The following is a 15,047-nucleotide window of genomic DNA, read 5'->3' as shown; positions in this document are numbered from 1 at the left end:
TCGACAAACAGTGCAATTAGTGAAACCAATGACAATAGTGAGGGGTGTGTCATAATTATTAGGTTGATTAGAATGAATTGAGTGAAACTGTTAAAAGACAATAGTTTACAGCATATAGAATATATTAGGCTATTGTTATCATATGGAACATAATTAGATATTGTACATAATATTAGCATCAACATACATGATTTAATTTCACGTTTATTTAATTGTTTCCAATAAACATGTTACATGTAATCTTTTGGTTCAACCTTAATGCATCATCAACAGGGGGAACATATTGGGTGTATGCTGATAAGCTGTAGAAAGAATATATTCATTTATAAGACTTCATAAAAAAAGAGCATAAAGAAGAATTGTTCATAAGAAGGACCTGAGATCAAAGTCAACATTCAGACCACTAGGGGTCAATGTTTTTAGACAGGAGATCCAGTAGGCCTCCCTCTGTAGTAGTAAGATCTCGATGTTAACCTCTCTTTGGTAGAGTAACATGCTCAATGCCTCTGTATTTGAGGGAGGAGATAGGATGGTTAGCTTCAACAAAGTGAGCTGCTACTGGATAGTCAGTGTTCTTACACCTGATTCAGCTATGCGTTTAACTGTCTTTTAATTTGTCCTATGTAGGCTTTCCCACATTAACAGGTGATGAGATAGATTACTCCCTTTGTCTTGCATGGTGTGATACCCCTAACGGATTTTTCGACCTGTATGTGGATGTCTGAAGAAGGATGTTTTTGTAGGGCTATTGCACTGTGTGCATGAGCCATATTTGTAGTTCCCTTTTGGAATGGGTGTCAAGAGTGTCTAAGTGGGCTCAGGGGGCATGTCAGACCTCGTCAAGTTATCCCCAATATTGCGACCACGCTTATAGACCACCAGTGAGGGTTCCTTGAAGAGGTGTGCAATTTTTTTGTCTGATTGCAGAATATGCCAGTGCTTTTTCAGGATTTCTTTCATTTTCTCGGAACACTTGGTGTACGTTGTTTTCAGTGTTGGAAAAAGTACAAATTGTATACTTGAGTAAAAGTAAAAATACCTTAATAGAAAATGACTCAAGTAAAAGTCAAAGTCAAACAACCAAATATTACTTGAGTAAAAGTCAAAGTATTTGTTTTTTAAAATACTTAAGTATCAAAAGTAAATGGAATTGCTAAAATGTACTTAGGTATCAAAAGTAAAAAGTCAAAGTATAAATCATTTCAAATTCCTTATATTAAGCAAACCAGACGGCACACTCAGGGGCACACTCAGACATAATTTACAAACGAAGCATTTGTGTTTAGTCAGTCTGCCAGATCAGATGCAGTAGGGATGACCAGGGATGTTCTCTTGATAAGTGTGTGAATTGGACAATTTTCCTGTCAAAATGTAACAAGTACTTTTGGGTGTCAGGGAAAATGGAGTAAAAAGTACATTATTTTCTTTCAGAATGTAGTGAAATAAAAGTAAAAGTTGGCAAAAATATAAATAGTAAAGTAAAGTACAGATACCCCCCAAAAATACTTAAGTAGAACTTTCAAGTATTTTTACTTAAGTACTTTACACCACTGGATGTTTTTCTTCTTTGGTTTAGTTTTGAGCAATTCTTCTCTTGGTTTTTGAGATATTTTCCTAATTGCAGCATCAAGAGTTTTGTCCTTTTTTGCCTCTCATTTTCATTTATCTGTTCTTTTCTTAGCATTGCTGTCAAAATATGACTGGTGGCTACAGATTTGTTTAACCATGCATTCCTGGCTATATGGTAGACCATTCTTGGGGGGAAGGGGATGCATACTATCTGCACGTAGCAGGGTATTGTGGTCTGTGGGCTTTGTGTATAAGTCTGTGTGTAATGCACCATTCTCTTTGATGATCCATTGTTTTTTTTCTCTCATCAGTCTGCATGGTGAATTTGAGAAATTTTATAGCTTACAGTTTTCTTTTCAGTAAAATGGACTGCCAGGGGCTGTTCGTGGTTAATGGGCTACCACCACTTTTCAACCTCATAATCCTTATCTCCAGCACCTAACTGGTGTCTACATATGTGAACATGGCGCATTTCTATGATTTGTCGTTAAAAAGATAAGAAAAATGCACCGTTTTCACATATGTAGACACTGGTTTGGTGCTGAAAATAATGCATATGAGGTTGAAAAGTGGTGGAGTTACCCTATAACTTGTGAGAATTTTTCTTTATTTATTTACCTGAAACACACACCTGTCCTCAGCTACAGGCAATTTGAAATGCAGTTGGATTAAAAAATTATCTGTTTGTAGAGGAGCATGATAAAAAGTTGTCAGTCACCGCTGTCACACACCATCTTCATTCTCTTTAGGCAATCTGAACATCCATCCATCAATGTGCTGTTGTGCCTCTAACTCTTTCTGCAGCAATTTGACTCTATTGTCAATGTTAAAAACCAGCCGGGTTCACACAGTTGGTCACATTGGTGCCATGACTCAGATGAGTCTCTGTGAGGAGGTCAGAGGGTGAAACATAACAGATGGTTTGGCAAACCACCTTAATTTCATGTAATGAGTAACTAAGTTGCCTGGGACTTGAAGACTTGTTACTATACTACTATGACTACGGATAATGCTGAATTAATTGTGAGTAATAATGAGTGAGAAAGTTACAGAGGCATAATATCCCCCATAAAATGCTAACCACCCTTGTTATTGTAATGGTGAGAGGTTAGCATGTCTTGGGGATATTTGTGCGTCTGTAACTTTCTCACGGACTATGTACACCCGATATGGATGAAAATACCCTCAATTTAAAGCTGACAGTCTGCACTTTAACCTCATAGTCATTGTATCATTTCAAATCCAAAGTGCTGGAGTACAGGGGCCAAAACACAACACTGCAAACCTATGCTTTACCTCCTGTATGCCACATCCTCATTTATATTAATTTGCTGGGTGCTTATATTAGTCCTATTTCACACATGTACAAGTGTGTATTAATATGCATGTGAATTGGAAATATACATTTAGCATATCCCAACTTTCCCTGAGACAATATCGGAGAGTGGGGCCACAGCCAGGGTCTGCCATTACCAACGGCGACCCTGGAGCAGTAAGGGTTGCTCAAGGGCACATCGACAGATTTTTCACCTCGTCTGCCTGGGGATTCGAACTATAGCAACCCAACACTCTAACCGCTAGGCAAGGCTACCTGATTTTGATAATAAGATTGACATATTTGCTTAAATGCTTTGGCTGAGTTAACTGATTGGGTTTGTCAGGGTTCATAGGGCCATGATGTTGATTAAAAATAAATCCTGCATGGAACATATATCCATAAATAAGTCAATTATAAAGCATTGCAATTATGAGCTGTGAATTACCCAATGTATTTTTTTGTTGTACTGTCCTCCACCACCACAAAAGGAACCAGTGCAAAATTTGACATTGCCCTTTTAAGAAAACCGAGAAATAGTTTGGAATGACGTCTACTGCGCACTGAGGCCGGGGAGATAGGCACAGACAGTGGCGGAGTGGAGCGAGCGAGAAACGGTGAGTGTAAAAAGGCTAACTTTATTTTGCCAACAAGGCTGTCAAAAAGCCAACTGCGGTAACATGTTTGGCAAAACAATTTGAGATCAATTAGAAAGGAAAGCATGGCACAGTGAATATGCTGCATTTAGCGACTGAGATTAGGAATTTGCGCTCTCACTAAAAGCTGTGTGCACTCCCATTTTAAGTCAAGGCCAGGCGGAAGGGCAGGTAAACGTTAGCTAACTAAATGGTTGCGAAAAACATTCTACATGTTGTTAGATAAGGTAGATAAACTTGGAATGTATTTTAACATAACTATAGCTATCCAAAGATGTGCATGCTGGTTTATGTTTTGTATTGTGTGCGGAGGCGCAGGAATGCATGCAGTTAAAGCTAGCTAGCTAGCTAGCTGACGTTAGTTCGTGAAGGCGACCAATCAGTCGCGTGCTAGTTTGCTAACTATTAGCGTGGTACCTAACAAGCTAGCTAGTGAACTGGCATTTGGCATTTTGAATTAGTTTTAAACCTACTTGAATGTGCTACTACACAAGTAGTTACTCGATTTAGCAATAACGTTAGATATGTAACGTTATTAATTTGAACTAAACAAGCTCGGTTGTTAGCTAGTTGACCTGGGTCAACTGATAATTAGCTAGCTGTTGGTTGTTAGCGGTGAGGATTTAGCTAGCCGTGTTTGTAGGCTCAGGGTTTGTTAGCTAGCTGGCCAGGGTGCAAGAGGTAACGTTAGCTAGTTAACAGTAGTGCGCCAAATCATTAGTCTGGGACTGGATACCAGCCTCTTTAACTAACATGCCACTCATGTCATTTGGCAACCAGGCTACCAAATCATAGTACCATCACAATAATATTTAGGTTAACATGTGGATGTCTGATGAATACTGAACAAAAATATAAACGCAGCATGCTACAATTTCAAAGATTTTACTGAGTTACGCTTCATAAAAGGAAATCAGTCAATTGTCATAAATTCATTAGGCCCTAATCTATGGATTTCACATGACTGGGAGTACAGATAAACATCTGTTGGTCACAGATACCTTAAACTAGGTGCGTGGATCAGAGAACCTGTCAGTATCTGGTGTGACAACTGTTTGCCTCATGGGGCGTGACACCTCTTCACATAGAGTTGATCAGGCTGTTGATTGTGGCCTGTGGAATGTTGTCCCACTGGTCTTCAATGGCTGTGCTAAATTGCTGGATATCAAATGTTATTTGTCACGTGCGTGGAATACAACAGGTGTAAGGCCTTACCGTGAAGTGCTTACGTACAAGCCCTTAACCAACAATGCAGTTCAATAAATAGTTAAGAAAATGTAACTAAATAAGCGAAAGTAACACAAGAAAAATAGATAACAATAACGAGTCAATGTGCGGGGGGGTACAGGTTAGTCGAGGTAATTTGTACATTTAGGTAGGAGTAAGGTGACTATGCATAGATAATAAACAGCGAGTAGCAGGTGTGTGAAAACAAAGGGGGGGGTGTCAATGTAAATAGTCCGGGTGGCCATTTGATGAATTGTTCAACAGTCTTATACCTTGGGAGTAGAAGTAGCCTTTTGGACCTAGACTTGGCGCTCCGGTATCGCTTGCCGTGCGGTTGCAGAGAGAACAGGCTATGACTTGGGTGACTGGAGTCTTTTAACAATTTTTTGGGGGCCTTCCTCTGACACAACTAGTGCAGTGGTTCTCAAACTTTTTATAGTCCCGTACCCCTTCAAGCATTCAACCTCCGGCTGCGTACCCCCTCTAGCACCAGAGTCAGCGCGCTCTCAAATGTTGTTTTTTGCCATCATTGTAAGCCTGCCACACACAAGCTATACAATACATTTATTAAACATAAGAGTGAGTTTTTGTCACAACCCGGCTCGTGGGAAGTGACAAAGAGCTCTTGTAGGACCAGGGCACGAATAATAATACATTTAGCTCTTTATTTAGTCATCTTACATATAAAACCTTATTTGTTCACCAAAAATTGTGAGTAACTCTCCATAGGTTAATGAGAAGGGTGTGCTTGAAAGGATGCACATAACTCTGCAATGTTGGGTTGTGTGAGAGAGTCAGTCTTAAATCATTTTCCACAGTCTGTGCCTGTATTTAGTTTTCATGCTAGTGAGGGCCGAGAATCCACTCTCACATAGGTACGTGGTTGCAAAGGGCATCAGTGTCTTAACCACGCGATTTGCCAAGGCAGGATACTCTGAGCGCAGCCCAATCCAGAAATCTGGCAGTGGCTTCTGATTAAATTAAATTTTCACAGAACTGCTTGTTGCAATTTCGATGAGGCTCTCTTGTTCAGATATCGGTAAGTCTGGAGGCAGGGCATGAAAGGGATGATGAATCCAGTCGTTTTTGTTGTCGTTCCGGGAAAGTACTTGCGTAATTACGCACCCAGCTCGCTCAGGTGCTTCGCTATATCACATTTGACATTGTCCGTAAGCTTGAGTTCATTTGCGCACAAAAAAAATCATACAATGATGGAAAGACCTGTGTGTTGTCCTTGTTAATGCAGACAAAGAGCTCCAACTTAGCCTCAATTTTGTCCCGCACATTGAATGTAGTTGCAGAGAGTCTCTATAATCCTAGATTCAGATCATTCAGGCGAGAAAAAACATCACCCAGATAGGCCAGTCGTGTGAGAAACTCATCATGCAAGCGGTCAGACAAGTGAAAATTATTGTCAGTAAAGAACTTTAAGCTTGTCTCTCAATTTAAAAAAAAACATGTCAATATTTTGCCCCTAGATAACCAGCGCATTTCTGTATGTTGTAAAAGCGTTACATGGTCGCTGCCCATAACTTTGCATTGTGCAACAAATACACGAGAGTTCAGGGGCCTTGCTTTAACAAAGTTAACCAGTGTCCAAAACATCTCTGAAGCTGTCAGGCATTTCCTTGGAAGCAAGAGCGCCTCGGTGGATGCTGCAGTGTACCCAAGTGGCGTCAAGAGCAACCGTTTGCACGCGTGTTACCACTCCTATGTTTCCCTGTCATGGCTTTTGCTCCATCAATACAGATACCAACACATCTTGACCACCAAAGTCCATTTGATGTCACAAAGCTGTCCAGTACTTAAAAAATATCCTGTCCTGGTTTCCAGAAGAAGATGTTTTCCATTATTGACCCCCATAAACGTAACAGACATATAACAAGAGCTGTGCCAGGCCCTCCACGTCTGACTCATCCGGCTGTAAGGCATAGAATTCACTGGCTTGTATACGAAGCAATAATTGTTTCAAAACATCTCCTGCCATGTCACTGATGCTTCATGAAACAGTGCAGGTGTAGTACAGCTGGTAGCAGTACTACCAGTAGAGCTGGTATGTGTGTCTATGGATGCGGGCCTTCATTTTTTTAACCTCTCTTGGGTATGTGGGACGTGACCGTCCCACCTGCGGGACACACTATTCAACAGCCAGTGAAATAGCAGGGCACCAAATTGAAAACGACAAAAATCTCATAATTCAAATTTCTCAAACATGGAACTATTATATCCCATTTTAAAGATAAGATTCCCGTTAATCCAACCACATTGTCCGATTTCAAAAAGGCTTTACGGAGAAAGCATAGCATTAGATTATATTAGCACATCACCTTGACAAGAAAAACCACACAGCCATTTTCCAAGCAAGGAGAGGCGTCACAAAAACCAGAAATACAGCTAAAAGTAAGCACTAACCTTTGATGATCTTCATCAGATGGCACTCATAGGACTTCATGTTACACAATACATGTATGTTTTGCTCGATAAAGTTCATATTTATATCCAAAAAACCCATTTTACATTGGCCCGTAATGTTCAGAAATGTTTTTCCTTCAAAAACTTCCGGTGAATGAGCACATCAATTTATAGAAATACTCATCATAAACGTTGATAAAATATTAAACTGTTGTTCAAAGAATTATAGATAAACATCTCCTTAATGCAACCGCTGTGACAGATTTCAAAAAAGCTTCACGGGGAAAGCACACTGCAATAATCTGAGTACGGTGCTCAGAAAACATCAGGCAATACAGATACCCGCCATTTTGAAGTCATCTAAAATCATAAATAGCATTATAAATATTCACTTACCTTTGATCTTCATCAGAATGCACTCCCAGGAATCCCAGGTCCACAATAAATGTTGTTTTGTTCAATAAAGTCCATCATTTATGTCCAAATACCTCCTTTTTGTTAGCACGTTCAGTAAGCTACTCCAAATGTAGGAAGCGCGCCAAACATTTCACGACAAAGTCTAAAAAAGTTGTATTTACGTTCGTAGAAACATGTCAAACGATGTATAGCATCAATCTTTTGGGCCTTTTTAACATAAATCTTCAATAATATTCCAACCGGACGATTCCAATGACTTAACCTCTTACATCTAGACGTTCCGCTAGCGGAACACCTGCTCCAATATCCAATGATGGGCGTGGCGCGAAATACAAATTCCTCAAAAATCCTATTACTTCAATTAATCAAACATATGACTATTTCACAGCATTTTAAAGACAAGACTCTCGTTAATCTAACCACACTGTCCGATTTCAAAAAGGCTTTACAGCGAAAGCAAAACATTAGATTATGTCAGCAGAGTACCCAGCCAGAAATAATCAGACACCCATTTTTCAAGCTAGCATATAATGTCACAAAAACCCAGAAGACAGCTAAATGCAGCACTAACCTTTGATGATCTTCATCAGATGACACACCTAGGACATTATGTTATACAATACATGCATGTTTTGTTCAATCAAGTACATATTTATATCAAAAACCAGCTTTTTACATTAGCATGTGACGTTCAGAACTAGCATTCCCACCGAACACTTCCGGGGAATTTGCTAACAATTTACTAAATTACTCACGATAAACGTTCACAAAAAGCATAACAATTATTTTAAGAATTATAGATACAGAACTCCTCTATGCACTCGATATGTCCGATTTTAAAATAGCTTTTTGGTGAAAGCACATTTTGCAATATTCTAAGTACATAGCCCAGCCATCACGGGCTAGCTATTTAGACACCCGGCAAGTTTAGCCTTCACCAAAATCAGATTTACTATTACAAAAGTTTGATTACCTTTTGTTGTCTTCGTCAGAATGCACTCCCAGGACTGCTACTTCAATAACAAATGTTGGTTTGGTCCAAAATAATCCATCGTTATATCCGAATAGCGGCGTTTTGTTTGTGCGTTCCAGAAACTATCTGAAAAGGTAAATCAGGTAAATCGAAATATTCCATTACCGTACTTCGAAGCATGTCAACCGCTGTTTAAAATCAATTTTTATGCAATTTATCTCGTAAAAAAGCGATAATATTCCGACCGGGAATCTCCTTTTCGGCAAACAGAGGAAAAAACACAAAGACGGGGGCGGCCAGTGCACGCGCCTAAGCCCACAGTCCCTTGATCGGCCACTTGAGAAATGCGATAATTGTTTTCAGCCTGGGGCTGGAATGACGACATTCAGGTTTTTCCTGGGCTCTGAGAGCCTATGGAAGACGTAGGAAGTGGCACGTTAGAGCAGAGATCCTTTGTAATAGATAGAGATGGCAAAGAAGTTCAAGAAATGGTCAGACAGGGTACTTCCTGTACAGAATCTTCTCATGTTTTGGCCTGCCAAATGAGTTCTGTTATACTCAGACACCATTCAAACAGTTTTAGAAACTTTGGAGTGTTTTCTATCCAAAGCTAATAATTATATGCATATTCTAGTTTCTGGGCAGGACTAATAATCAGATTAAATCGGGTACGTTTTTTATCCAGCCGTGAAAATACTGCCCCCTAGCCATAACAGGTTAAAAAATGTAATGCAACACAGCTACCTCTCACGTGAATGCGCGCCACTGAAGTCATATTATTTTCTGAGTCACCAACTTCCCGGCCTTCTCATTCGCTCTCTGTTAACTGTAGAAGCCTGAAACAACGTTCTAAAGACTGTTGACATCTAGTGGAAGCCTTAGGAAGTGCAATATGAACCCTAAGTCACTGTGTACTGTAAAGGCAATCACTTGAAAAAACTACAAGCCTCAGATTTCCCACTTCCTGGTTGGCTTTTTCTCAGGTTTTTGCCTGCCATATGAGTTCTGTTATACTCACAGACATCATTCAAACAGTTTTAGAAACTTCAGAGTGTTTTCTATCCAAATCTACTAATAATATGCATATCCTATCTTCTGGGCCCGAGTACCAGGCAGTTTAATTTGGGCACGCTTTTCATCCAGAATTCTGAATGCTACCCCCTACCCTAGTGAAGTTACATTTACATTTTAGTCATTTAGCAGACGCTCTTATCCAGAGCGACTTACAAATTGGTGCATTCACCTATAATATCCAGTGGAACAACCACTTTACAATAGTGCATCTAAATCTTTTAAGGGGGGGGGGTTAGAAGGATTACCTTATCCTATCCCAGGTATTCCTTGAAGAGGTGGGGTTTCAGGTGTCTCCGGAAGGTGGTGATTGACTCCGCTGTCCTGGCGTCGTGAGGGAGCTTGTTCCACCATTGGGGTGCCAGAGCAGCGAACAGTTTTGACTGGGCTGAGCGGGAACTGTGCTTCCTCAGAGGTAGGGGGGCCAGCAGGCCAGAGGTGGATGAACGGAGTGCCCTTGTTTGGGTGTAGGGCCTGATCAGAGCCTGAAGGTACGGAGGTGCCGTTCCCCTCACAGCTCCGTAGGCAAGCACCATGGTCTTGTAGCGGATGCGAGCTTCGACTGGAAGCCAGTGGAGAGAGCGGAGGAGCGGGGTGACGTGAGAGAACTTGGGAAGGTTGAACACCAGACGGGCTGCGGCGTTCTGGATGAGTTGTAGGGGTTTAATGGCACAGGCAGGGAGCCCAGCCAACAGCGAGTTGCAGTAATCCAGACGGGAGATGACAAGTGCCTGGATTAGGACCTGCGCCGCTTCCTGTGTGAGGCAGGGTCGTACTCTGCAATGTTGTAGAGCATGAACCTACAGGATCGGGTCACCGCCTTGATGTTGGTGGAGAACGACAGGGTGTTGTCCAGGGTCACGCCAAGGCTCTTAGCACTCTGGGAGGAGGACACAAGGGAGTTGTCAACCGTGATGGCGAGATCATGGAACGGGCAGTCCTTCCCCGGGAGGAAGAGCAGCTCCGTCTTGCCGAGGTTCAGCTTGAGGTGGTGATCCGTCATCCACACTGATATGTCTGCCAGACATGCAGAGATGCGATTCGCCACCTGGTTGTCAGAAGGGGGAAAGGAGAAGATTAATTGTGTGTCATCTGCATAGCAATGATATGAGAGACCATGTGAGGATATGACAGAGCCAAGTGACTTGGTGTATAGCGAGAATAGGAGTGGGCCAAGAACAGAGCCCTGAGCCCTGAGCCCAAGTTAAACCATTTATCAATTTTCGAGCGAACGGAATGAGCAGCAGCTACGTTTGACTACATACGGACCGTTAGTGGAATTCCCGTGAGAGAGTAACGGTTAATGTGATTGGATGTTAATTATTTGACTAGGCTACCTGTATTTGACTTTGTTATTTCACTGAACACTCGATGGTTTAATTGTATTTTTGGCAGTGAAACGAGGCTACTCAGGCGAGGGGGGGGGGGAAACAATGCCCAAATGTATAGCCCCGTTGGAAAATCTAAATGGACTGTTTGAAAATGTGAAACACATTTTTATTTTGCGTACCCCCGACGGCATTGCGCACTACCCTCTAGCGCCGAGCAGTTGCCATACCAGGCGGTGATGCAACCGGTCAGGATGCTCTCAATGTTTTTGGGAACTGGAGCACGCTGTCATACACATCGATCCAGAGCATCCCAAACATGCTCAATGGGTGACATGTCTGGTGAGTATGCAGGCCATGGAAGAACTGGGACTTGTTCAGCTTCCAGGAATTGTATACAGATCCTTGCGACATGGGGCTGTGCATTATGCTGAAACATGAGGTGATGGCAGCGGATGAATGTTACGACAATGGGCCTCAGGATCTCGTCACGGTATCTCTGTGCATTCACATTGCCATTGATTAAAAGGGAATTGTGTTTGTTGTCCGTAGCTTATGCCTGACCACACCATAACCTCACCTCCTCCATGGGGCACTCTGTTTCCAATGTTGACAACGCTCGGCTACACAACGCCATATGTGGTCTGCGGTTGTGAGGCCGGTTGGACTTGCTGCCAAATTCTCTAAAACTATGTTGGAGGCGGCTTATGGTAGAGAAATGAACATTCAATTCAATCGTAACAGCTCTGGTGGATATTTTTGCAGTCAGTATGCCAATTGCACGCTCCCTCAACTTGAGACATTTGTGGCATTGTGTTTTGACAACTGCACGTTTTATTGGCCTTTAACTGCCCTCAGCACAAGGTGCAACTGTGTAATGCTCATGCTATTTAATCAGCATTTTGGTATGCCACACCTATCAGGTCAATGGATTATCTTGGCAAAGGAGAAATGCTCACTAAGAGTTGTAAACACATTTTTGCACAACATTTAAGACGTGTTTTTTTTTTTTTGTGCATATGGAACATTTCGGTATCTTTTATTTCAGCCCATGGAACATGGGACCAACAATTTACATGCTTGTGTTTATATTTTTGATCAGTGTAGTTAACTAAGCCACTACTCCCTTCTGTAAAACAGCTAATGTTAGGAGGGTGGCACTGGCAGGAATTAACATTATAGCACTGACTGACTGGATGTGTGGTAAATATTAGTGGCTCATTTCAAACATTCAGTCACCAGCTAGGCATCCATGTGTTTGACAGCTTTCAGACTAGTCCCCTCAACTAAGCCAGCCTCTATTACATTTCACATAAATTGAACATGAACCATTAAATGCTTTATTTTGACAGTACAGTACTAGGTTTTTGCCCCTGGGAGATAAATCATGCATCACTGTCGTCCTGTGGCCTGAATCTGCGAACATTAGGATAAGATCTAGGCTTTAACTTAGCTTAACCGGCTTACTTCCCTCTCCTCAGAAGTTTCCAAGGCAACATTGCAGTTTGTGTCCTGAACAGGAACAGAGAGTGAAAAGCTATTTTGATGTTTCTTTCCGTTCTGACTTCTCAGACCGTAACCCAATTTCGCTTCTGTTTTTTTCCCCCCTATTATTTACATCTACACAAATTTGATTTGACTTGTTTCCAGTCCTAAACAATGTGGTTGGGAACATAATTTGAATGACTACTGTGTGAAGGGAAGTCAATGAAGAGGGGTGGATTTTGAGGGATTAGTGTTGCTGACTAGTTGACTCAACGCTTGAGAATAGGCCTTCTCCAAACGATGAAGCAAAAGAAAGGGCTGAGGCTGTAACTTTCATAATTAACATGACTAAATTGGAACGAGAAAATGAGAAACAAATGGGCTCATGATTATGAGTACTACTGGTAGCCCAGGAAACCGGATGTGTGGTGTCACAGCTCACCGTCAATTTAACGCCACACGCCGTGTTCTCAAATCAGTGATTGTATCAGCAGTTCTTCGTTTGTTTCCCACTTGGGCTGCCTCTGATTCAACTGTCAACTCATGACGTTTACATCCACCAGTTGCTACAGCCTTGGTTAACCTCTTGGGGCTAGGTGGGACGCTAGCGTGCCACCCGTGGTGCACTCCATCAACAGCAGGTGCATTTCAAGAGCGGCAAATTTGAATCCAAATAAATGTCAAAATTCAAATTTTTCAAAAATACAACTATGTTACACCATTTGAAAGATAAACATCTCCTTAATCTAACCACGTTTTACGATTTCAAAAAGGTTTTACGGCGAAAGCATAAATTTAGAGTATGTTAGGACAGTACATTTACAAGAGTTGTGTGTAATGTTTTGTCAAGTCAAAGACAGGGTCACCAAAACCATAAAACCAGCTAAAATGATGCACTAACCTTTTACAATCTCCATCAGATGACACTCCTAGGACATTATGTTAGACAATGCATGCATTTTTAGTTCTATCAAGTTCATATTTATATCCAAAAACAGCGTTTTACTATGGCATTGATGTTGAGGAAATCGTTTCCCTCCAATAACCGGCAGTCAAGTCAGCGTCAGAAATTAAATAATTAAAATTAGAAAACATTGGTAAAATATTATATTGTCATTTAAAGAATTATAGATTTACATCTCTTGAACGCAATCAACTTGCCAGATTTAAAAATAACCTTACTGGGAAATCACACTTTGCAATAATCTGAGCACTGCGCCCAGAAAAATACGCGTTGCGATACAGACTAGACGTCATGTTGGGGAGATCTAAAATCGAAAATACTATGTAAATAATCCATTACCTTTGATTCTCTTCATCAGATGTCACTTCCAGGTATCACAGGTCCATAACGAATGTAGTTTTGTTCAAAAAAGCTCATCATTTATGTCCAAAAATCTCCGTCTCGTTAGCACATGATGTAAGCCAGCCGGACTTCTCGTCATGAACGAGGGGAAAAAATATATTTCCGTTCGTTCAAACATGTCAAACGTTGTATAGCATAAATCATTAGGGCCTTTTTTAACCAGAACATGAATAATATTCAAGGTGGACGAATGCATACTCTTTTATAACGTATTGGAACGAGGGTACCCAACATGAACTAGCGCGCCAGGTGTCTAATGGGACATCACCGTTCCATGGCTCTTGTTCGGTCAGATCTCCCTCCAGAAGACTCAAAACACTTTGTAAAGGCTGGTGACATCTAGTGGAAGCAATAGGAAGTGCCAAAATAGTCCTAAACCCCTGTGTTTTTCAATGGGATAGGTTTAAAGTCAATACAACACATCAGGTATCCACTTCCTGTCAGAAAATGTCTCAGGGTTTTGCCTGCCAAATGAGTTCTGTTATACTCACAGACACCATTCAAACAGTTTTGGAAACTTTAGAGTGTTTTCTATCCATATATAATAAGTATATGCATATTCTAGTTACTGGGTAGGATTAGTAACCAGATTAAATCGGGTACATTTTTTTTATCCAGACGTGCAAATGCTGCCCCCTAGACCCAACAGGTTAAATACAATGACTTACTTGCCCAAAGTTTAAGAGTGGAGGTGGCCCTTAGCCTCAACATCAGCCCTAAAACCTCTAGGCCTGCTATGACCCAGAAAAGTCACCACATTAGTAAGTAGCTTAGACAGAGGACATGTGTTTCTATGTTCTGATGGCAGATTTTAATTTATGGATTTCAATGGGGCTCTTCTTAATAAAAAATAAAATTGAAGGGCCCGTTTGGAATTGTGCAGATAAACTGTAGCTCATAAAAGGGTCATTTAGATTCTCTGTTCTTCTAACTTTATGATTTTGTGTTTTTCCCCCCCTGTCATTTCCTGATATCTTAGTTGGGGGATTTCTGAGGTGAAGTTGTTTGCGTAATAACGGAAGACATGAAACATAAGCTCGCCAATTTGAAAAGTATTACTTTGAGTAGATTTAGCACCTTTTCGCACTCTCTTAAATCCTGAACCACAAGTGGTTGACTCAAACTGTATTCAGTGCCTGCTTTGCTAGCAGAGGATGAGGGCAGCATAATGACATTTTTTTAAATAATTAATATGCAAGTGCGAAGTGGTGCCTTGCATGATGGGAGT

The 15,047-nt window shown here is 41.1% G+C and overlaps 1 protein-coding gene across 1 annotated transcript in view; it reads left to right on the top strand.

Annotated features, from left to right (window-relative positions):
* The first annotated feature begins 3,363 nt into the window (after positions 1-3,363).
* The window catches only part of LOC106582744 (ras-related protein Rap-1A), a 30,915-nt gene continuing 19,231 nt past the window's right edge, over positions 3,364-15,047 (top strand). Inside the window, exon 1 of the mRNA XM_014166129.2 lies at positions 3,364-3,501. The gene's annotated coding sequence lies outside the window, so the exon portion shown is untranslated. The remainder of the gene's footprint in view (positions 3,502-15,047) is intronic.

The sequence above is a fragment of the Salmo salar genome, chromosome ssa22, assembly GCF_905237065.1.
Source record: "Salmo salar chromosome ssa22, Ssal_v3.1, whole genome shotgun sequence".
NCBI lineage: Eukaryota > Metazoa > Chordata > Actinopteri > Salmoniformes > Salmonidae > Salmo > Salmo salar.
This window is presented reverse-complemented; position numbering and strand designations above follow the sequence as displayed.